This window comes from Mycetomoellerius zeteki, unplaced genomic scaffold (assembly GCF_001594055.1).
Source record: "Mycetomoellerius zeteki isolate Tzet28-1 unplaced genomic scaffold, Tzet1.0 scaffold25, whole genome shotgun sequence".
In the NCBI taxonomy this organism is placed as follows: domain Eukaryota; kingdom Metazoa; phylum Arthropoda; class Insecta; order Hymenoptera; family Formicidae; genus Mycetomoellerius; species Mycetomoellerius zeteki.
Genome location: NW_017257227.1, coordinates 1,171,904 through 1,197,600, shown reverse-complemented (window position 1 = coordinate 1,197,600; position 25,697 = coordinate 1,171,904). Strand labels below are relative to the sequence as shown.

The 25,697-nt window shown below is 36.3% G+C and overlaps 1 long non-coding RNA gene across 1 annotated transcript; it reads left to right on the top strand.

Moving 5' to 3' along the window:
• The first annotated feature begins 316 nt into the window (after positions 1-316).
• Positions 317-19,145, top strand: LOC108723769 (uncharacterized). The gene is made up of 3 exons (XR_001936665.1): positions 317-326; positions 14,695-14,700; positions 19,072-19,145. It is a non-coding gene; the product is annotated as an uncharacterized lncRNA (long non-coding RNA).
• The last annotated feature ends 6,552 nt before the right edge of the window (positions 19,146-25,697 follow it).

The window sequence follows — 25,697 nt, the reverse complement described above, 5'->3', positions numbered from 1 at the left end:
TTTCATTATATTATATGTTGAAACAGTTCTCAATAGGGAAATTTCGAAATTAATTACTTTCGAATTAATTGATAGGAAAATAATTTTATATTGGTGTTGAACACGTAATAACATTTGTCTGAAATAATTATGTGACACAGATTGATATTATTATGTAAACTAAATATGCCGACGAATGCGTCGTACATACATTGAACTTCATCTAGCACAATCGAGTTTGACGTCATCTGCCAGCCGCCTCGAGACAATGCGCATCACTTTATATCAAGAGAGTCGGCGAATTTCGAGGTAGATGAATTTGCAGCAGCATCACGAAATGGTTTATTGTCGTTATTATTATCAACAGTGTCCTGTTTGTGACAGGGATTTGTAACTCGTATATAGCACCGTATATACCGGTAATTAAATTTAACTCGGCGTATTTGATGAAGTTATCAAAATCGGAGAGAAATCTATTAGATTTTAATAAAATGCGCGGATTAATCTAATGTGATACAAGTATTTTTACGGCTTTGTTTTTACGCTGATGAATGGTCTGAGATTGACCGAAATGTACGTTATACAAACGATTTTAATGTTAACTTATTTAACATTTTTTAATGTTGACATATTAAATATTGTTTTTCTAAAGTGTACTAATTACAGCGCCGATTTCTAGAAACTTTATTCTTTTATTTTTTAATGTTAATTACATAGGAAATTAATTTTTTTAATCTTTAAAAAATTTTTTAACTTTTAAAAAATTTTGTATTAATTAAAACAGTTTATTTAATAAAAGCATGGCCGACATAACTTTCGACATATTTTTCGTGTCATATCGCGATCCGACAGATTATCAACGGTATTTGTTGTTTCATACTACTTTTTTCACTTGTTTACAAACGTCTTAGATTTTATTACAGCCATTTCTTACGATATTTTCCTCTCGAGTGCGTGGAAAAGAAAACAACTTCGAATCTTTTAACGTATGTGACATTTCTCGTTAAATACATTGTTTTCTAATAAAATCGAACAATAAGACTCTTTTTATATAATACGTCATAGGAGAAGATGCCTTCTATCTACTTGCTCACAATTTTTTAATATAGCGATTTCCGAATAAAAGTTTACACTTTTATTAGACTAAATTATGGCTGCATGCGAGAAGACTCGTTGGCATTGTTCACAATAATTTCATTTACACCGACAAATTTCAGCAAGCACGTAGTAAAACTGCCTGTCTTCATGGCATAATCTCGGCGCGTGAAGTGAAATTTACACGAACACGTCTTGCAACTTCACGCGAGTATGCGTATCATAACTTCGTGAGACGAAAAGTTTGAAGCGGCGGTATTAAAGACGCCACACTGTCATTACACACCAAACTACTTATTAGTTCAAATTACTGACATGTTGTATAATGAAAATGTTTCGATCATACAAGCATACGTTTATGAGTTATAATAAGTATTTATAAATCACTTCTTCATGATTTATACGACATTACTTTTCCGTTAAATTATTTCCTTGGATGTAGGTATTGAATTATTGAATATAAAAAGTTATTATTTATAGATATGTAATATAAATTTCAAGCTGGAGTAATAAAGATAATTATATTCGTTCAGTTCACCCGCAAGCATTAAAAAATTAAAATTTTAAGCTCGGTAATGGAACTGCATCAGAATGCATAGGTACATTTTACGTTATGTTATTAATGTCATAAGAATTTGTCTTGCGAGATAATGAAATGTAATTGAGATAATGCAATAAATTCTATTATTAAAAAAATCGTAAAATTCTGGTTAGTAATTTAAATGTAATGATACCATTAGCAATGCCGAATTGAAAATTTTGCTGTTAAATTATTTACAGATTTTAATATCCGCAACCGACGGATAAAAAGTATTACCGAGCCTTGCGGAAAAGAGCTATTTCCCCATCCAATGGATGTCATTCCCCGATCGCGTTTATTTCCGAAAGCATTTTAATCGCAGAAGTCTGTCCTTTCGCATGATGTATGAAAACGACGAGGATACATGACGTTCCATATTTCGGCGGACTCATGCCGCGCGATATGCGCGAGATATAAAAAGTGGTTCGTATATACGGCCTACCTTGTAGTTGGCTCGTATTCAAAAGCGAAACTAGCTCGAAAGCCCAATGGCCATTAGACGGATCTCGGTGGAGACCGAAACCGCGATTGCGTCTACCTCTAAAACTATCCGTAAACTAATCCTCTTCAAAGGGGCAGGTCTGATAGCAGCGAAACTGCATCAGTCGCCGCGTAGCCACATAGTCGTCGCCGTCGCCGTCGAAAGCAGCTTCCCTTTAATTTTATGTTACCATGCGCAACCGCGCGTTCAATTTACTACCCGCCAAAAACTTTTTTCCACCATCACCCGCCACCACCGCACTCTACGGTCGCGCATTACTTTTATCCACCCTCTTTCATCCCCCTTTATCGTCTCGGTTACCGGTTCCATAATCATCTGCCGCCTCTTCCGAGTGAATACGTCGCGAGATTAATTCAGCCCGTTTTATTGCGCGACCCCTTTAGTATTTACACTCGTGAAAAGGTCGCTGGAATTTGTCCGCTCTTGTCCTCTTGCACAATGCACCGCACATTCGGGAACTGTAATCGTCCACCGGTGGCTCATTCAAATTCTACATTCTTAAGTAGGATGCTTCCCCACAATGGAAATCGTATCTCCTCGGATCAGAAGAACGGTTGCAATGTGGCCGATAAAATGCAGACAATATATTTTTGGAATAATCCGAAAATAAGCACACATTGAAATTTTAACTCGGTTATAATTATAGCGATAAACGAGAAAGAGAATCTCTCTCTCTGGTATTTTATGATAAAGAGATCTCGATTAAACCTTCGCTAATAAATCACATAAATTTTGTTAGTAATGTGGATAATCGATTGTCTCAGGGGTTTAATGAGAAATGCACCGTAAATAATACTATATAATTAATATTTCTGAAATATGACATGGAGACTACATTAATGAAAAAATACGATAGACGTATATTTCATATATGGAAATAGATTTTATATATGTATGCGTGTGGAAAGATAGTTAACAAAAATTTCATACGATATCTCCCGCAAGAAAAAAAAACAATTGATCAAATCAGAATATTAGCTTGTTAAAACACTCAACGCGTTACGCGCGTATGCTCGCGTATCCTGGTGAATAATGCAACCTGGTAATATTGGGTACCGGATCACAAGACATATATCGTGGGGATTTATGCATATTTCTTGTAAAACGAGCCCTTGTTGAGGGCGCGCATGTTACGCCTGTCCAATTGCCGTGAGGCATTTTTTACCGGCCCGGGGGTTCGCTCGTCCCTTCGTAGGTGAAGGAGAGAAGGACGGAAGGAAGAAAGAGCGGGGACGTCGGCGAAGTCCCCGAAGCGGCAGCAGAGAAAATTGGATCGCGGTACCGTCGACGGCAGTCCCCTCTCCCCAAAACGATTGCACCGACGTTGGGAGCCATCGCCAGCTTTATTCCAACATTTTGCCACGTTATTTTATTTAACGCCGCGTCCGACTCTCCTCTGCGATTGAATTATTCAAATTCTGTTCTTCGTTCTTTCCCGGTTACCCGTTCTCGTCGCAAACCGCGCGCCTCCTTTCTCGTCCACGTCTATCCGAAGATTTTCACCTCCCGACGATTTCCCACCGCGTTTTCCGTCTGGATGTTGCTGTCTATGGTCTATACTGATATGGTCTATGCCACATGCTAGTAAAAGGCCCAGTAATAGCTCACCGCAGTTCCGACAAATGCCGCTCATGCAATTCAGCAACATCCCAACGTTGCTGTTCAGAATAGGGGGCGTTTGAGCGAAAACCGTTGTAACCGCATGAACTGCGTAAACCCGTCGATAAAGTTTTACCAGTTTACATTGTTGTTGTTGTTGTTGTTGTATATCTATAACGACACATAATATCGCACTGAGATTAGTCGTAAGTTTATGGCCCAAAATAGCACATGCGTTATATTTCTCACGAATTTTATACGTAATACTTATTTAATATGTTTCTAAAATTTCTGACGTTTATATATTAACTTTGTTTTTATTATCTTTTGACAATTATGCAGGGCGTTCCAAAATTGATAATAAATATTTTAAAGATTCTTTGTGACATTTTCAGACGGAAAGTCTAATATGAAAATACCGAAACTATAATAGTTTTCAAATGAAAAAAATTTTTTAATTACGAATAATAGGGCTAGAATTTCGCGTGTTCAAGAAAGGTAAGATGACTGATGTTTCCTCGAATTTTATGCCTTTGGCAATGACAAAATTTGGCATCTTTACACTGATCATCTTGTCATTTCTGAGCGCATGAAATTCTAACCTGTTATTCGTAATTTTTAAACTTTTTCATTTGAAAACTATCATAGCCTTGAAATTTTCATATTAGACTTTTCATCTTAAATGTTACAAAGAATCTGTCGTTAAAATGTTTATCATCAGTTTAAGAACACCCTGTATATAAAATTTAAATCGATATATTTACCGCTGTTTCAGTACCGATGGCTCTTTAATTTTCTTGAAGAGTTATTTAATCGTTTATATCGCACATTAATTTTTATATATTATTAAATTAAAATTCACATTAAAATCTCTTCTAATTTTTCTTAATTTTCTCTGTGTTCCAAAAGGAATGCACGATTTCCGCAACTTCATGCTCTTGATTAAAAATTTGTGCGTTACTTTGCGAATCACAAGGCATATTAATTTTCCTCATGGAAATGTTATATCTGGGATTCTTTCATTGCGCCCTTCGAAAGTGATGAAAGCTGTATATTATGACTCTGCTCTTTCCGGCGATTCCCGCTCTTGCGGCGACACTCCGATGAAATGTATCGATATTTGTCATAGCCGTGAAAACAGAAAAAAATTTTAGCCACACAGAACATCGATAAACCACGGCACTGCGTACCAATCACTAACACCATGGATTCGCTGTTAAAACCGAACGAATGGATAACATTTCGTTGCATCCTGTTATCTCGTATCCCTTTCGCGGAATGAGACAGCGAGATGGTTGAAGGTAGAGAGAACCATGCAGGAGGGCACATGAAGGCTGTGCCATCGTAAAAAATCGTATATTTCCCTCGGATACGTAAAACGAACCGTTAGTCATAACGAACCGTCCCATGGAAGCTTTTCTATGCGCGAATCCGTCTCTGTGTAAATGTTGATTTGTGCATGCGTGCGACGTTGTACGAAAGAACGATGCATAAAGGCAGAGAGTGGATGCAGCATGGGACTGGCGAGAGATTCTCTTTCTCTTTTTCTCTCTCTTCCTCGCAGAGTGCAATGCAGATGCGAACCTTTGCACGCGTTCTGGCTACATGCACTAAACGCGCGATATATGCACGAGAGAAGAGGCGAGTGCACCTGTGTCCTGCACTCGCTCACGCACGTACATTATATTTTCGGCCAGCTGATACGTCGGAAAAGCCACGCGTGCTTTTATCCACGCATTATATGTGCAACGCGTATAGTATAGCGTCATCATGAAAATTAGTCGTTGCAATTACGGCTTACATAACGCCCGCCCGCTTGCTCGACCGACGATATATCAATTTTTCGTAATTCACTCGGCTTTAATTGACCGGTAATAATTCCAGCGGATTGGGAAGAGGGATGAGAGAGACGAAAAGGTGAGTCAGAATTGAAATTTTTGCAATGCATTTACCGGAGATCGATATCCAATTACGACAACTAGGACAACGCACATGTATCTAGTTTGAGGTATGATTAAATCGCTTTCTGTATCTTCGATCATGAATACATATAGGTGCGGTAATATCGTGTATTATGTACAACAGAGATATATCATACTCTGGTAATACAGTATTCTCTAGCATAACTATTGGGGTGTCGAATAAAAAATATTTAATTGAAGTAATCTTTGTATCTTTTGAGTGAATCTCTAATTGACAGTCGTTAAAATCTAGTATCGTGGCGAGGCATCAAATATCAGTCAAATCTGCCCTGTAGAAAAATCTGCAAAGGATTCTTCCATTATCTTTCAGTGCAAAGATCTTACGAAAACCATGACCTGACAGTACGGAGCAAGTGAGCGCTTACTCCGCGGATGATGCGTTGTGCGCCCCGTTTCGCGGAGTTGGCCGGGCAAACAATGACGATGCGGGAGATTTGCGATTCAAATGCGACCGGGATGAGGAGAGGGCACGAGGCGGAAGAAGATTTCTGTCACTCCGGAAGCTACTCACGGGCCGTATCACAACGGGCGAAAGAGCCGGTGGAACTCACTTGCCATTCTCAGTGCTGACGGCTGTACAACAGGACTCTCCTCTCTCTCTTTCACCTTCTCTCTTTGCTCTTCCCCCGCGCTACCGCTGTTCCCCATTCTGTTTCCTCTCTTTCGTTAACCCTGTCTCCCCTCGTTCTCCATCCCTCTAGTCGACTGTCATGGCTTCTGCGGTGCACCGACGTCGCGATCCAGCTACGCGCCCGTGAAACGCGCGTTTGCGACGTCGCGTCTCACCTACGTCAGCGCATACGTCAGCGAGTCGTATTTGCGTTATGTGTTACGCTACGGTTGTGGCACCCCGATTCCGGTGTCGGCATAGTCGGATCTCTCTTCCCTCTCTCTCTCTCTCCCCTATTTCTCTTTCTCTCTCGCTTTCGCTCTGTCGCTCTGTGGTCGGACCTAGTCCAGCTTTGATTCCAGACAGACAATGCAGCCAGCAGCGGCACAGAAATGTCCGAAGCGTGTATGACAACGCTCTGTCACCAGGAGACGCATCGCGAGGTCTAGTTAATATGGTATAATTGTCATGCGCGGACGCGAATGTCGACAGCTACAAGGTATATCTTTCGAGAAAGACATGAATCTTGCAAAAGAAACGCAGTTGGAAAGAACTTGGAGTTTACACGTTACTTGTGGCGGATTTGGCTTAGCCTTCGTGACTACTTATGTGAAATCTAAACGCGAATCTAAAATTTCCTGTATACTGAAGTATCTTTAAAATTTTTAATTATATATGTATGCTCTGTTTCTCACAAAGAAATGAGGTAACCAACGGTGATAATTGAACGTCATATGGTCCGCTTCCCATTGTACTTTTAATGGATAATATAAAAAAATCTGTATTTTTTTTAGAATCAATTATATGGTTGGTTGTACGCAAAGACGTCATTTACCTACATTAAGGCACAAAAGACACGCTTTTTAAATTTGTTCTTCAGCAGAAGCATATATTATAATGTTACTGGTTACAAGTAGAATATATTATCTTTGACATAGTTGTACACTGATTTCGCGTGCATGTTATGCCACTGACATTGACTATGTTAATGATAATGCACATGAAAATGCACTCCGTAACACTTATATGTATATCATAAACGCCATCAGACTTATATAAGTCATAAACGTCATCATTAAACTGATTGCCAATTTTGTTTAGTTATCGGGTAACTAAAAATTAAATTAACTATTAATTATTAATATTTCAATACTCTATTAGAAGTATAAAGTATTAATTAAACTTATTAAACCATCAGAATTGAACATGTTCAAATACTGACGTAATATGAAGAGCAGTCAGAGGTAACATAGAATCTACATTACCTCTAAAAGCAAGATACCTAAAAGCATCTCTCCAAACTTAATATCCGAACCTGAACCTGACCGTACGTTTATCTTGCAAACATGTGAAGAAAAAAGATATAAAAATATTTAATTAATAATAATTAATAATTTAATTAAATTTGTCGGAAAGCAGAATAAAAAAATTACAAAAATAAAATTTGTATAAATTTTGTTAATTTTAATAAACTATTAAATTTTTGTTACAAATAATAGGAAATGTTCCTGAAATGTTAAAATGATGCGCAACGCTGAAAAGTTAGCAAATTCGGGATCTAAATGAAGAGTACAACCATATCTACAAGCGTTATTTAACGGACTGTGAAGCTCGTCTCTGAAGCTGCATCATGCTACCGTTTAATATTAATGAAAATTATTTGCATAAATTTAACGACACTCGGACCGATGTACTGAGCGCTGCCGTTGGTTCATAATCCTGTTGGTTTTTGCCCGCAGTGAAACATCCATCGCGGATTCAGCTACATATACCGTGATAATAGCAGTCCCGAACGGTCCCATCGTAATAATAATTAAACGAAAGTTAAATGAGAAATCTCAAATTTTACGCACACATAACGTATGCTTGATGATAACGGAAAGTTGCCGGGCAATGTCAGGACATAGAACAACCGCGAAACTAGTTTCGAACCTGTCACGCAGTTTACCTGCGGGTCAATTTCCGTATGCTCCTCATCTTCGCGCGAAAATAACGCGAAATTAATATTCATTTTTTTTTCACGATGCATTCTAAATTCCGCATATTCTCTGTAATCCAATACAATACATATTTTTAGTAAATTTATTTTCTTTCATATGTTCGTATGCAAAATTCACAATTTAATTTTTCCAGAGTCTGAATAAATTTGATGGAAAATTTGAAGATGTACCGCAGTTTTAACTATCGAGAAAAATTATGATTTTTCACGAAAAAGCAAGTCAAACACGCAAAATATATTAATTTTTCTTCGTCAAACTTGATTTTTCAAAAAACTTCAGTTCAATCTCAGTTTGAATGCTGACTTTGGGCAACATTACTTATTTATCTCGTCATTGCTATTCATTTATTACTTTGCTTGGCTTCTGGATGAATCGATAGCAAATAAGTAAAACGGCCATTACGCTGTTTGTTCTAATGAAACTTGTACGGAGGTTTAATTCAAGGAACGTACCAACCGTCTAACACTTTTTCTCGACTGCTAATTTAAAAAAAGGGGTGAAAGTAATGAAGCGTCGTGGGACCATTTTGCGTTATTAATGGCCACTTCGTCACGTCGGTAATTTTCCCTCCACCTACAGACACTCTCCTTTTTCCTGTGACCAGGTACCACTCTACATATTGCAAGAGTTTCATTAAATCGCGCGACTAACTGCTGCGTGACCGAGTTTTTAAATTCATCTCGCTCGCCAGGCAGTGCAGACAGTAATTTGCGTAAATGATATTTGAAAATAATTGGATTATTCTTGTCGATAACGAAGATTTATATTTGCACTACTTTGATTTTGACACATAACAATTTTTCTTTTTTATTGGAAGAATTTTATGAAAACTATACACACATATATATTATAAAATCTTATATACGAATAAACAAATGTTAACGACAAATAACAAAAGCTAATGAATTCTGGTGGAGTAAAACTCGCAGAAAATTTCAAAAATTTTTATTCGAAAACTTACAATGTATATAAGTTTAAAAATTATAAAACGATACACACATATCCTCATGTTCAACATGAGATTATTTTGAGAAATATTTTTGAATAAGAATTTTTGGCATTTTTATTCTACAAAGAATAACATCACGCAAAAGATTTTGTCAGCTAAGTGTGGCCCTCCTACGGGTTTTCCTCCAGAGCTCAATAGCACTTGTTATTTGTCGTTAACGCTTGTTTGTTCGTTGCTCGAAAACCGTTCACTCGTTGTTGTAACTGCACGATCTCCTGTCGCGTCGTGAAAAAAAACGTCACGTCCTATTCGCAATTTTCCTCTCCGAGCGCATTGGCTGGTTACGTGCTTCGAGGCTTACGCATACACAAGCCGATTTAAACCATGTGACATGCGAGCGTGTAGCACAGAAAGTAAGCGAGGCTTTACACAGGATGAATGGCTCTATCAATCTATATCCCGTTTTGATAATTGTACATAAAAACTCTGATCGAATCGGTGGCTTTTTATCAAATTTATGTCATCCCTTTACATTCTCAAACTAATACTGAACTTATAATAAGAACACATAATGCGTATCATTAATTATTAACATATTTTTTTTAATCGCACCAACTTGTTTTTCTTTAACTTTGGCTGTCACTATGGCTGTCCCTATATCTGTTTATATGTATTTACGTTCTTCATTTTTTTCTATTTTTCTATTTTTATTTTTCCCATTTACAATTAGTCATGCAAACAAATGACGATGGCATAACGAAATATTATCATTGCAGTAAATTTAATTAAATACAAAGATATCTTTGTTTATTGATTGGATAATTTTTTAATTTTAAATTGACAATACAGTGAAAACCGTAACAAGGACAAAAGTAGAATTTAACTTATTTTTATAATATATATGACAACATCATGCGATTTTGCATGCGACGATTTTATACGTATCAATTTTTTTACATCAATGTACTTCAAATAGAGTAAAACGCGACACAATTTACCCATACTCATGAAACTTCGTATCAGCAACGCCATGTACAAAACCGAAATTTTGTCATCGAAAATGTGCAGCAGTTATCGCGGTTTGCTCGGTCACGAATTTGACGAGATTATTATTCTAAAATGCGTAATCCGCAAATGTCCGAATGGATGACGAATTGACGTAACAAGTACTCGACTCGATTGCATTTAAAGTACCTAATTCAATTGTTCAAAAGATGGGCGAGGTCGCGAGATCGCGACTGTTATAGGAAACATTCACATAGGAAGAACGGTTTTGTGCTGAAGTATTTAAAAATTTAGCTTAAATTATACAGATCTAAAAATAATTTTATTGAACCATTAAAATAATTACGTAGGACGCTCAAGTTGGTCGTCAAAATGTCATATCTTTTCGTTTAGCTAAATCGTTTTTTTGTTTATCAATCTTACAGAATTTGTATTACAACTTTCCTTTAACGAAGGCATAAACTTTTATGTTGGTCTAAAAAAGGTGTGCTCATAAAAAAGTATACAAAGCATAAAACAAGAGACATCGAAATTATTAAATGTATTGAATATTTCCTTTTTATAATGCGTTAATAAAGTAAACGTATTAATATAAAAAGATAACGATATATATATATTTTGATTAAAATGTATGACGCGATCGTTTTCCAGCTATTATTAAATCAGTTTATTAGCTAGATTTAATTTTGCGTGTTGTCGCACAATTTTATTTCTCTTTATATGGCTGCAGTATACAGGAAAAATGAATATCATATAAAAATATTACTTGTCTCCAGTTTAACGAACACAATTTTTAAAGCAATTCAAGGTTAATATAATTCACTGCTAATTACGGACTGCTATTACATCATAACTCCAATGGGAAATAAAGCGGTATATTCTTGCTGACAATTCTCGGAGAAAATTGTAAACCATATAAAGCTGTAAAAAAACAGAAAAATCAAGAGACGTAACAAGAGAAACACAGAAATTGTCAGAGTGGAAATAAAACAACTCGTCTTGATTTTCTTCGAACACCGCTTTGTAATTACCGTGCAATTAACTGCGCGACAATAGAACTACGTCTCTCAGAACGATCCGCGAAATGAATTAGACGCTTTGTGCACTGCCAAATTAGGTGGAGATAGATTGAAGCCAACTTGGATTGAAATTAAGAAAGGACTCACTTAAATTTTAAATTTATTAATTATCCAAGGAAAACAGAAAAGATGTCAATTTGACGGCAATTCACTAAGCTTGCGTCATTTTTGGTCATGATTGAAATATCGATTTCAGATAACTTAAAAATGCTTTTATATTGATTCTTTCAACTAAATTGTTCGTTAAAGTCATTCACCCGTGAGTATTTGGTACTGCCGCATGATAAGACGAAGATTATTTGGTTTTTATTAAATTTATATAATTTAACATTTCATTCGTATACAAAATGAGTATTAAAAAATACCAAGGTATTATATACAAATTATGTTTACACACACACGCACGCACGCACGCACCTGTATTTTTTAATAGAACTCATTTCGTGTGAAATCTCATGTTTTCAGATGCTGCGTTTTCTATTCTATTCTGTTTGGTTTTTTTACTTGTACGAGAAGTACAAATCCACTATGTACATTTTAAAGTGACGCTGCGTACTATTCGCAAATGAGTGACTTTACTGAAGAGAGAGTGTTTAGTTAATATAAAGTCTAATAAAATGATTTTTCTTGAAGATAAGTCTTCAAAATTGAATTCGAAGAAAGTAAAATGAGATGTATTTTGATAGTATGTACAATTTTTGGTACTGTGTGAAGATTAATTCACGAATCTGTAATATTCCTGAAAATTATGTGTACCAAAATGTATTGATATAATTATGTGTTATGTAATATCTAGATTGCCATATATCAATAATTGGAATCTAAAACTAGGTCACCTAGTAGCCTGGTTAATACTCTCGATGTCACATCTAAAGTGTAACCATATTAATTTACGATATTTATTTAACGTCAATCATATTATATATTATGATTGATGTTAAATGTATTATGTGATAAATCAGTGTCCATGTATAGCTACTCAAGAAGAATAAAAAAGTTAAAATGATAAAATTTTAAATAGTTTGTCAAATTGCATAAACTGTTGACGTTTTCTTAACGTCATATTTCAGTAAATACAAATATATAACTATAACATTGCGCGCTGTAATAAAACGGAATATAACGTGTTTAATACATTATATATAACATTTTAGTTATATTTATATCTATTATATAATTGCAGAATCCAATGAGTGGAAAATAACAACTAACGGGGATGTACTATATACGTTATATCATATTACTTGTTACATTCTGTTTTATTATGGCAATGTCACAGTTATATATTTGTGTTTATTGAAATATATATTCAGAAAACATCAAAAGTTTATACTATTTGATGTCATTTTGACGAACTAAAATTTTATCATATATATTTTGACATCTTTTATTTTTTTTCTGTTCTTTTTAGGTAGCTACATGCATACGCATATCAGTTTATCACGTGATTTATTTAACATCACATGAATCATGTAACATCAATCTTGACACATGATTGATGGTAAATAAATATCGTAAATTAATGTCGTTGCACTTTAAATGTGATATCGATAATATTCAGCGAAGCTAATAGATGACCTAGTTTTAGACGCCAATATGTGAACATAATTCTAGACTTCTATCTGAATTATTCGATTCCAGACATCTGATATATAATACTAATTAATAGACCTCCTCGATTTAATCGATGTCAAATACGCACATGCAGTGCATTATACACTAGCTAGAGCTAACTGATGTATATGGGCTAGCGTAACTACTGGCTGACCACGCTTTGCAATAACTACTGCGAGATTGCACTGGCTCTGTTAGCTATATGCTCAACCACGAATAAACCTGCGTAGATGGTAGGCAAAAGCAATACTAGTAATATTGCGAGTGTGGCATAACAATCTGTAATCAAAGTGAGACAAAATGAAATCGTTGCGATGTAATTAATGTTTCCTATGATGGATTCACGAATTATTTCGTAAATTCGTATGCATCAGCATCAGCGGATATAAATGCACATCATGTGAGATATATAATTATAATTCATTTTTCTGATGAGATATAAAAAGATACGCTCTTTGCGACGATTTCCGGAAAATATCGTTGAACGTAAAAAAAACTGTGAACAGAAAGGGTAAAAAGTGATAGGCGTAACGAGGGTGAAAAATCGTCAGAGCGGAAATCAAATAATCCGCTTTGACATTTCGGGCAATATTGAGTTACATCGATGATACTATTACCAGATTTATCATGATATAACCACAAATAACACCACCTACGGAATAAACGACAAGCAGAGCATGCAATATTACACTGCCGTTTCGTTTTTCAATCCTCGAATTAATTTCGCGTGACCTGTTTCCATAACAGTAACTAGCTCTCACGTAACATGCACTCACATCTCAAATCGAATGTCGTAGCTGTTTATCTGCGGTGTAAGCTCGTCTTGCTTAGGTGCTGAATTAATAGCACAACGAGAATCTACGTACGCGCCGCACATGCAGGCATGTGTCGAGATTCTCGGTGTCTCTATGACGCGACGCCACGAACCACAAGCGAGAGATTTTGCGTCCTGTTTTGATTCTGATTTCAGTTTGCGGAATCTTATACTGTCGTCATCTGCCGTGTATCTCTCGCGGTGTTGTGAGTTAAATACACGCTTCTCTGCGTAAACTTATAAGTCGCGTAAGTGGTCCATCGGCAGCAGCTGGTAATAATTTCTCGTTGCGAGACTACGCTCTCGAGAGGAAAATTCTCAATTTCAGGCTGACGGTCTTTCATTACGATGGCTGAATGCTATCGCAGTACGATCCAAATTAAAGTGAGAAATTCATGCTACAAATACTTACAAATAATTGCAACAATTTGCTAATGCTCGCTGGAATAATAATAATCGTTAACACATGGAATTACTAATCTCTGAACTACTTTAGGAAAATGCAGATTCATTTTTTTTATCAACGTTTCCGCGAACGTGCGAACGACTTGCCGTCAATGAATCACCGCTCGTTCCAAAAACCAAGCACGTTCTCCGGAGGATCTCTTTACGAATAGCGCGACGTAGAGAGCTTTGGTAATTACGTATACCGAGCGCTCTCGCGCGATTGTTATAATAACGTTAAAGCTGTACGCGCAATACGTGGCTAACGAAACAAAGTAAAATAATTAGTAGCGTCGGTGGAAGTAACGTATCGACGAGGCGCGATTGCCAGGGCTTTACCCGGTGCGCTCTCGCGCGTTTTCACAACGAAAACAATCCTAATTATACTACGAGTGGCGTTATACGTGCGCGAACACGTCAACTCCCAATTATGGACGCCCAGGCAGACGTTGATATACAATTACGCGCCACCGCCTAATTTAATTGGGCGATTACGATACTCGTCCTACGTCGTCGCTTGCGACAACCGCGGCGCGCTACTATTGGCGACGCGCGGCTGGCAACGACGCGCCGTTACTACTGGAATGTGTAGGGTGGTTTAATAGCAGGGCAGGCCTATGATTTACAGACGGAGGATGCAGCGCGGACCGAAGCATAATGCGAGCACGGTAAAGCTCGATGATCCGCATTAGGCAATAATATCGCTCGAGCGGAGTTACGGGATCTACCGTAAAACAGACAAATCGGCCGTCGCCGACGATCGCGGCCGCAGCCGCCTCGGCGCCTGAATTCGCTCGCCTGTGGATCGCCTGCCATGTTAAGTTATGTCGAAACCACGTTGTGATTTGATTGAATCACAGTGTGGCCCTCGTCGTATTTCAAACTGGGGCAATTACAACCATACAACAACGAACAGCCAAATTTGGGGCGACCAAAGGAGGAGGACTATTTTTCATCCGTGCGTCTGTCTCGAGACAATTACACTTTCTTGATTGTTTTATTAAAATCCATACACAGAAAGAACGATTTTGCTAAAATTTTGCTACAGATCTAAAAGTAATTTTTGGGCTATCTCAATATAATTTTGTAGGAAACTCAAATTGGTTATTAGAATATCAAAATTTTATACAGCACCGAAAAAAATATTTACGTAAAATTACATAATTATGCTGGGTTTTTTTCCGGCCCAGCATAATCATGTAATTTTACACAAATATTTTTTTCAGTGAGCATTGCTTATCTATCAGACTTTTTAGACCTTTATTCTATATAATTCTTAATAACAATTAGTATCGTTATATTGTTGATATGAAATGTTATTGTGATCAAATTTTGGTTAGAACACTACAGTTTTCAAATGAAAAAGTAAGAAAATTTTTCTTAGTCACATATCAATAAAATAAATGATTATGCGTACTAAACATTTCTCTCAGTGCATATTCCAGAGCAGTAAAATAGCTCGAACATTCAATTTATCGGCATTTTCGAAAAAAGCAGTCGCACCGGGTGCGATATGTACAGAAATAATTTCGTGGTCACGCCCCTCGACACACCCATACTTTATCGAAGGTATCCGCGACCCGCGCAATCAAGAAAGTGTGACAGAGGTGGGAAATGCTCGTAGATATAAACGAGAATAGGGACACGGGTGTACATTGTACAAGGTGGATTGGGGCAAGTGAATGCGAGCAGGAGGAGGAAGAGAGGGAGAAGTAGAAGCAGGTCGCGCAGGAAAAAGGGTGGCGCACGATGGAATTTTCCGTAGGGTGAGCGCGACTATCACGAGGTAGTAAATTCAGCGCCGACTTTTCCCAGGGAAATTATAATTTTCCCTCTCGTAAAGAGCGACTTCGTGACGCTAATGCGAGCGTACATTAGGCGAGAAAAATAGCCCGGGCTGCGGAGACGAGGGAATTTGTATGAAAGCGAGACTGGCCCGCGGGTTAATCGCCAGGAAAATGGCGACAATGGGCACTGTGGCGCGTATTAAGAATCAACGATGCTCGGTGATGGTGAACCAAGTCCGGGCAAACTCGATGTCTTAGTTACGCGCCGAGCACGGCGCCTGCGATTCTTAATTTGGCTTAATAGTCTAGCTGTGCTTATCGCGGCTCTTCTATGGCAAATACGATCTTAAGAGTACAGTCGAGAAATATTAAGAAATAAACGACTGCGAATGAATAATTATACGCACTCTAGAACAGAATTTTTTTGAGAAATTTTGAGAAATAGAAAAAGTAGATAGCAAAACAGCAAAAATAATATCAAAAAGATTTATTAACTGATTTTTTCAGTGATATAAGCTGAGTTGCGTCAAGCATCACTCGCCTATAATTTTTCGAAAATAATAGATTTTTCACAAGTCCGTGTAACTCGCACTCACAATATCCGTTTTTATAGTAATAAACCTGTGCACGGTATCACATAATTGTCAATCTGCTTTAAAGGTATTACTATAAATTGAGATTGACAATACCTTCAAAGTTTAAATATTACTTATACAATGGTTTTCTTATAAAACCATATATGACACGCAGAGAAGTCACCACTGAGTTAAGCCAATTTGGCTCGGAAAAGTACATGCTTCGTACAACGAAACATGATCCACTCGAGCTTTAAGTCTCTTTTAGGATTACCTTGGCAGTGAGTATATTGTAACCATTTCGAATAACTCCAAACTTTCATGCATACTCGTTACTCTAGGATCAATAAACTATATCACCAGACTGATCGGCAAGTAATCGAACTCGTAAATCCATTTGTTCGATCGATGATGATCCGCTTGGATTTTGAATTCTTACATTACAGTTCTACGGAACTCCCTGCTGCTTGAATACGGAAACATTATCCGGTTACGAGGACGAGGTGAAGGAATTATGGTTTACCGCAGTAACGTGAGGATCATTAATCGAATGAGCTACAACACGTGATACATGCGAGAAATCAAGAGTTAGATCATCATGACCGCGTTGGCGGAGATGAGAAATGTTTCGCGGAGATAACCCCGAACTAATCTATGTCCTTCCAAAGTAGCTAATGAATTATCTACCATAATTATAATATACGAGCTGATATACAATACGAGGAAAGGATATGAGGGAAAGAATGTGCATGTATTATTATTGAAAATGTAATTAATAAATTTTACTATATATGCGTAATATGAGATTTAGCTATAAAGATTTAGAGATAAATTAATTATTATATGGATACTTTAAGTTAAAGGTGACCAATCTTTTTGTTTGACTTGCCATTATGGAGGTCCGAAATCTTTGATGTGCTGCTATGCTATAGAATTAAAAAAAAAGATCGACATCTTACTTAGGATACTTTCTTTTCTTCCATTGAAAACAAGCTTTTTTTTAATAAAGTTTACTTTTTTTACTATGTTGTTTTACATTTTTAAAAAGTAAGTTATTACAAACCAAATTAAATCAAAATATCAGGATTGCATGTTTTATTCATTTTCGCGCTTAAAGGATTTTTGTTTTTGCGCTATCGGATAAAATTTTCTTCAGAAAATTATCCCAATAGTTAATCAATGTATTGTTTATCATGTGACAAAAATCTTTGTTATATGATAAAAACGTAACAATGAAATATTAATCTAATACCTTTAGCAAAAAAATGAACAAAATGTAACCAAAGAGCGAAAGCGTAAAAGATAGATTTTAGTGAAGTATGGTTGCTATTTTGCTGTGTCATTTTTGGTTTTTTAAATTTTTTTCTGACAGCGCGTGCCACTAGTAGCACGTCTGCTGTGGATTGGCCACTCCTGCTTTAAATGGATCGATGAGATGGTATTTCGGTCACTTAGCCGGCCGTTCGTACTTTTGATATTCAAACGAGATTAATAAAGTTTCTCGCGAGCGCGTATACATGGAGCAAATGGCGGCTATTATATAGATAAAATAATACGATAGATTGTATCTATCTACTATATATATATATATATATATATATACTACTACTCATTCAGAAGTTCAGATACTCGCATAAATTTTATTGCATCATGGTGGTGTAAAAAATTAAGGCATGAATAGCAATTATATTTTTTATATATTTTAAGGTACTTGTACACATATTAATATGTAACACCAATTGCAAAAGTTTTATGAATTATTTTTAATTTTATATAAAAATGTATTATATTATCTTTATTTCGTAGAACATTGATAGAATAATCAATAAAAATTTAAAAATTCGCGTTTAACGTATAAAATAAAAAATAATTTATAAAGCTGTGTACATATTACCAAGTGGGCTGACAACATACACTGGAGCATGAATCCATGTTTGTGTTCTCTAAATAAATTTATCGATTATGCTATCAAAGTTTTATGAAAGAAATAATGTATTTTGGCATATAAAAATAATTTATAAACTTTTGCAATTGGTATTAGTATGTGTATAAATAAGGTAGGTAATCCAACAGTGAACCAGTAGTACACTATGAACTATTACGATATTTCGTAAATGCGACATTACCAGATTGCGCTGTTATCATGCAGCGACTTGCATTTGAACCCTTCCTCGGTTCCCCAGTCGGCTGGCAAATCGCGCCAAGAACAACATGTAATATCACATTTTAAGAATTTTGGATTGCAAAGTAAGTTTTTTCTGTAAGTTTTACGCATTTTTTGTTTTTGTTGTTATACCTATCATTTTTTTCATTGTGCAATAGTTTGGTGTGCACAATTATTTTGGCTTTATTATTCTGTAAGCAATTTTTTTTCTGTTGCATTATTTTGGAGATTATCGTGGAAAAGGTTAGGTGGGCTACAATGAATCATTTTAATGTAGTGAACATAAACTATAGCACATAACCTTTTTTACGATAACCTTCAAAATAATAATTCATTGTGGTAATTATTTAGAATACGACCCCTCCCTCCCATCTAAAATCTTAATAAAAATATATTCATTCGACGCGTTTTCATTCAAAACGAAAGAATTTGGCAGAAAAACGCGGCGATCGGCCTCCTGAATCCTTATCATCTCATAATTATCTATTTTCTAAATAAAATATGTTAAAATATAACAAAACTAAAATAATCCCAACAATTCGCAGTATATAACATGCGGTTCATTATTAAAAATAGTATGGTTCATTGTGTACACATCCCTTGTACACAATGAACCACTTCCCGTTTTTTGAAATAATCGAAATTGTGGTTAAACTTAAAAAATAACTTAAGAGTTATTGTTTACAGTATGCAGCCAACTAAATTCATAAACTGTATGCCAAAACAGATCTTCAACTCAATAATTGAGAGAGATATAAGCCTCTGAAATTTACATGGTTCATTGTTGGACCACTTACCCTACTCTAAAATATACAAAAGAATAACACAATTGCTGTTTTATAATGTTCTAATTTTTTGCATGACCATTCGATAAAATTTATGCGATGTCCAAACTTCCATAAACGGCAGTGTACGTCACTTTTATCGCTACCATACGGCACGCTAAGGTATAAAACGATCGATAAAAAGAAGCAGCCATTGAATGGATATCCTTTGCCGACTTTTCCATCTCGAACATAATTTTTGGCCGCCATGCGTCTCGCTATATACATTGACTTCTTATCTCTTCCGTCCCGACGACCTCGATGCGAGAGGTTTCGAGTGAACGTTACAAAAACTTCTATCCTGGGAGCACATCAGGAATCTATCAGCATCGACGAGGGGCAGCTGACTTTTTGTCCGACTTCCTCGTATATCCGATCCCCGTGGAATTGCGTCGGGAGATTCCCTTAGGGTGGCGGCTCTTAGCCCTTCTCGAACGAGACGAAATCAGGATTCGCAAGGAAATTAACTATCCTTTCAGCAAGGTGTTTCTTTTCTTAGAGAAATTCTACCGCAAGAATCGACCAGTATTTTCTACAGGATACATTATAGACACTTCTTATCGCGACATTTAATTTTCTTTCAGTTGATACAACTACAGACAATGTATTACACATATTTAAGGACGGCGAGGAGGACGTTAATTCAATCGCATGAATTTAATGAATATTATAAATTCAAGAATCAATAATTAATTATGACAGAACAATAATTATTAATTGCCGTGTTAATTATTGCAAGTAGTTAATAGATTCATTACGTATGCAGGATTTGAGATTTAATGCTAAATTTCGTTCAAAGTAAATAAATTAATCATTACGCTTTAAACAGATGGATGATTGACACCTTTAGTACTTAATGATTCACACTTTTAATATTTGGACGATGAGGTTAATAAAATTTCTCATGGGTGCGTATACACTGAGGAAACAGCGGAAGCAATATTGCGGCGAGACAAATCTCGAGTGATCTCTAGCAGTCTTGACATAATCCGGGCAAAATGCCGAGTGAGCTATGAATTCGCGGGAGAGAAAAGTTTCGTAGCTCGGAATGCCATTTAATCGATTCAACGCGCCCTCGAAGTTCTTTAGACGTCGTCGTCGCGCGGCCCCGCCTCATCCCATCATATGGAATTCGCACTGTAGGAAGTTGGTCCGGATCGAGAGGAAAGTGTTCCAGATAGGACGTTGAAGAGAGCCGCTCGAAGTTTGACGCGGCAATCGTCGCTTCAGAATGACAAGATTCCGTTCGAATGGAAGAGCAGCGCTATTGGGATGAGGCTGCCGAGACGTTTCCAGAAACGACGGTATAATCGGTGGGACCATTTCCAAAGCGTGCTCTCTCTTTCTCTTTCTCTGCCTCTCTCTTTACCTGTCTCTTTCCACTTTTCTACCGTTTTATCTAACGTTAGAATTTTATCCGCGACGGGATTTCGACGCGCTAATGGATTTAAGCGGTGAGTAACAGCGAGTAAGCCGCATTCGGCGCGAAGCGCGAGCAGAAAGTTATGCGATTTTACCTCGTCGATTTTTCAACGCGGCTGCATTCGACGAAAATACCTCGTCGGCATTACAACCGCGTGATTTTTTTATTACGCTCGTGGAAATAAAGTTCTTTACAGGAGATTCGGTCGTTAATCATCGAGAAATTGTTATCTTGCGCAAGAATATATTTCTTTGTCCGTAATACGAGCGAATTGTTAGTGTAAGTTATAGTGAGATAAGATCCACCACCCGTAGAGATAGGAGCAATTATAGTCTGATTACTTTGGATATTATCGACGCAAGAAACTAATAGTGAAACCTCGCTGAACCACCTCAAGCTGGTCGAAACTTTTTAAATCGAAGATCCACAGCTCTCGAACAAGAGATGTGGTTTCTGCGAGTGCAGCAGTACGAGCAGTATGCTCGTCAGCTAGAGCGAAGAGTAAGAGAGCATGCAGGTAAGAGAAAAACGAGAAAAGGGATAAAGGAAAAGGCAGTGCAGGTAAGTTCATAAGAAATGGCTGGAGAAAGAGAGAGGGTCAATTGGGTACAAGTACTTTCCAATAGCTCTCCATCATACGAGACGGGCCGTTCGTTCTCTGAAGTAAAATATTAGGTTGATTCTAGGAACGGATAGTTAGAGCACAAGTCAAACAATGGAGCACAAAGTGCCGCGAAGTTTCCAAGCTTTTGCGCAAAATTGCTGAGAAGCGGCAGGGGCTGGCGAGGATGAAGAAGAAGAGTGGATGGGCTCTTGCATGCTCCTACGAAAAAGTAGAAGCCTCACGATAATGCTAAAGGGGGTGCTGGTTGGATAGTTATAGCCTGTCGCGTAGTCCATTCGAATAGATTTAATTTCCTCGAGCTTTCGGGCATGGAACTGCTTCCATCGCTCCTCCGGTAGCGAGATAGTCGCACGAAGCGCCATTCGACATTATATGTAATGCGGAGAAACCCCTTAGAATCTCCATCTCCCATGTCTGGAACCTAAGTAATTAACTAGCCGACGAACTGCACCGCGCTCAAGCGGAGATGGAAGGGCGGACGAGGAAGTTAGTTTGGTTTCGGTTTAATATCTTGCGGACGCTCGTCAAAGTTCAGGTACTTCGTCCCAAGAAACGGACGTCGCCGCTGCGTCCTAAACTAGGATGAGCCGCTCGCTAATAGCTCGTTCCCTTTAAGAAGCACGTCGCGCCGCAAGATTACTCGTTCGCCGCATTTTATCCCTTCCTGCTGCAAGCTCTATCGAGCTCGTTTCAACATGCGCCTCGGATGTGCAACGCTTTTATCATTACGTACTTACGCTTTGATTACAGTCCTTCGTCATTTACGCGACAAGAATTATCTTTCAAAGATAAGATGCTCGAGATTAACGTAGCTAATCTTTCTAAAAAGTGTTTCGTGAGATTTTATTCAAACTGTATTACTACATCATAATTAAATGGCTTCACAAATACTTTTATAATGTTGTGAATCAAGTCTTTTACTATCTTCGACATTAAATTTTTGAATAATTTTAATATCTTACGAAACGTCTACAATTTTTTCTACATATTTTACTTAAAACTCTTCTTCGGAAAATGCATGTAATGTAAAATTGTAAATTCGTCTTGTAATTATACTAAAAGTTATTTTTGTGTGAAATTCTTATAAAATATCTAATTCTTATAACTTTGGTTTTTCTTTGACAACGTAATATAAGTTCGGAAATCATGAGAGCATTTATGAAGTTTTTCCCACGCTTCGAGGAAATTAAATCGCTTTTCGCGATGCCATGGATACAATGTAGCTCGTAGATTATCCAAAGACAGCGGGGAGGAAGGTGATTTGCTTGATAACACCGGTAGAAGATGCTGCACAAATGAGCCGTGTTCAACGTCATGGGATATTTTGTACGATGCATTACGACCGCATCGCTCGTGGCAAAAGAGGAGAAATAAAGAAAATGGTCGTAATCGCGTGGCCTGGGATTTTTATAGCACTGTGCGGGTCTCGTTTACTGCCATTGATATCGTAAATAGTATCGAAGTTACACATAGCTTCCGGTCAAAAGAGCTATCACGTCCTAGTCATTGTCTTGGAAGTCAAAATATTCTTTCTTTTATAGCTCTTTTTAAAAATCCTACAAGTATTATTACATGATCTTTAGAGGAAAAAGTGATAATATGGGATTCCAATGTTTTTTATATAATTTTTTTATTTTTTAAATATATTCTAGTCAATGATATCGCAAAGGATATAATTTGTTAAAAGATTATGATATGACCAGTGATGAGTAAGACACTTTTGAAATATATCTCGATATACATATGAAAAAATGTATCTAAATACAGATAAATTAAATACAGATACACAAATTAAAATGTATATAGATACAAATACTCACATACTTATAAATTATTTTTATTACATTAATATGCACAAAATATATTGAATAAATATTTTACTAAAATAGTTTGTTTATATTACAACTTCCATTTTATTTGTTATTACTGTTACATACTAAAAATGCTTCCAAATACCATTACCCAATCTATTTCGTTGCGGTACTAAAATTTGACTACCAGTGCTGAATAATCGTTCAACCGGTGCTGATGAAGATAGAATTGTGTTAAATTTTTAAAATACATTTTTCATATGAGAAAAACGTGTGTTTGATGGGATGTCATTTTGCTCGACAAATAAGAGAGAACCTTTATAACACTACCAGTTGTTTTTTTCTACATGATTTGGATCTTTCAAAAATTTAAAGAATTAGTTATCTCGTTATCTGCTATTACGACAGTAATAGTCAGATCAAAAATGCTCTAAAAAAACATACTTTTTTCCACGGACAAAAAGTACAAATGAATCTGAAAATGCATCTGAAAGCAATTCGGATACTGTTCTTTTATCTAGATACTGATACTCCAATTCGAATATAGATTCAGACACATAAAACATCTATACGTGTCTATAGATACATATATCTAGATATTAGCTAACACTAGATGTGATTATATCTGAATATGACGGTAAAATAGACTCTCCTTATATTTTTATAGAATCTGGTTTTTTCAGGTCTGTTCCCATGAAGTGATAAAATAGCTTGAATTCATATAGAAAATTTTGAACGTATTAAGATATTATCACAGATTCAGAAAATTTTTTCATGAATACGTTCTTCTAATAATACTCTTGCGACAGTTATCATAGAAATTCTTTCACAACTTCAACATCTATTTAAGAATAAGATAAAAACCTTATGCAAGAGTTTTGGTATTGATTATAATAGAATTTTAAGTGAAGCTTACATTAATAGAGCAGAGATCTACATTACATCTTTTTCTCTAATATAGGCGCAATATTACAACGTGTGCGTACTGACAATCTTTACTCGCAGCAATTACTAATCATCCGCAAATAATTATCAGTACAACCATGATTAAGAAAATGAGACATTGAAAAAGTTAAGAAATCTGTCGGCAGTTATTGTATAAATCGAGTCGTTAAAAATTTGTATGTTTTAAATCGTTTAGCAATAATCAACACAATACATCAATAAAATAGAGCGCCGACGGATTTGAATGTATCTACATGACTGTGTGAATATCGTACATGCACATTTTATGAACTAAATCAACAAGTCAAATTTGTGTACATAAAAATCGGCAATCCGACAGACGTTTAGTTTTTCCCGCTGGAGGTGTACGTGTCAATCGTCAATTCCTATCTCTTTTTTATCAATAATATTTTCACTATAACAGAGAGAAACGTGATTTTGCGCAAAGCGTCACAGCGCAGGCTTTACTAACCGGCTTATAGCAATCCCCAGATCGGATTATTTTTTATCATAGCGAAGAAAGCGTTCGACCAGAAAAAATAATGCCATAAATGCGCGATAAAAGCAAAGTAATCAGGTATTCTCAAACATGAAAATATCGTTGATATTTTTCGCATGTAACATTTTTATTATCTATTAATACGAGGAGAATGTGCATAACTAAATGTAATTTTAGTAAGTTTATTATAGTTCCATTCATACTAACATTAAATGTAATTACCGTCAATGCGCGAAATCATTTGTTTTAAATCTGAAAAATCAACATTGGAAGAGAGAAAAATTTTATTCGAATTTGATCAGTTTTAGTTGAAGTTCAGCTTCAAAGCTTTCAAACACACATTTTCAGTATTTTCTCGTTATTAAACATTCATATTGGAAATGAACGTTGCAAAATATTGTAAAAGTTGTTAAATTATTTAAATATGATCATTTGCTTTAATTCTTGATGCACATCCAAACAAATATCAACCAAAGTAATATCACTGCTGCACTATCGCGCAGACTATTATCCGAAAAGTGTCGTAATATTGATTTCGTGAAGAAATCATCAAAACTGATGGAAGCATAAAGAGATAATCGTAAAAATTAATCAATTTATTTTATGTTTGACCATTTATGATTAAAAACGCAGTTCGATTAATTCAAATTTAACTAATTTACGTACAAGGCGAACCCTTACTGAGAAGTGTATACACGGAATGACGACGGAATGTCACTGACAATGTCAGCCTTATTCATAGAGTTTTCAGACTCTTTGTGCGTGAGACAGCTCGCTATCAAAGTCTAGCAC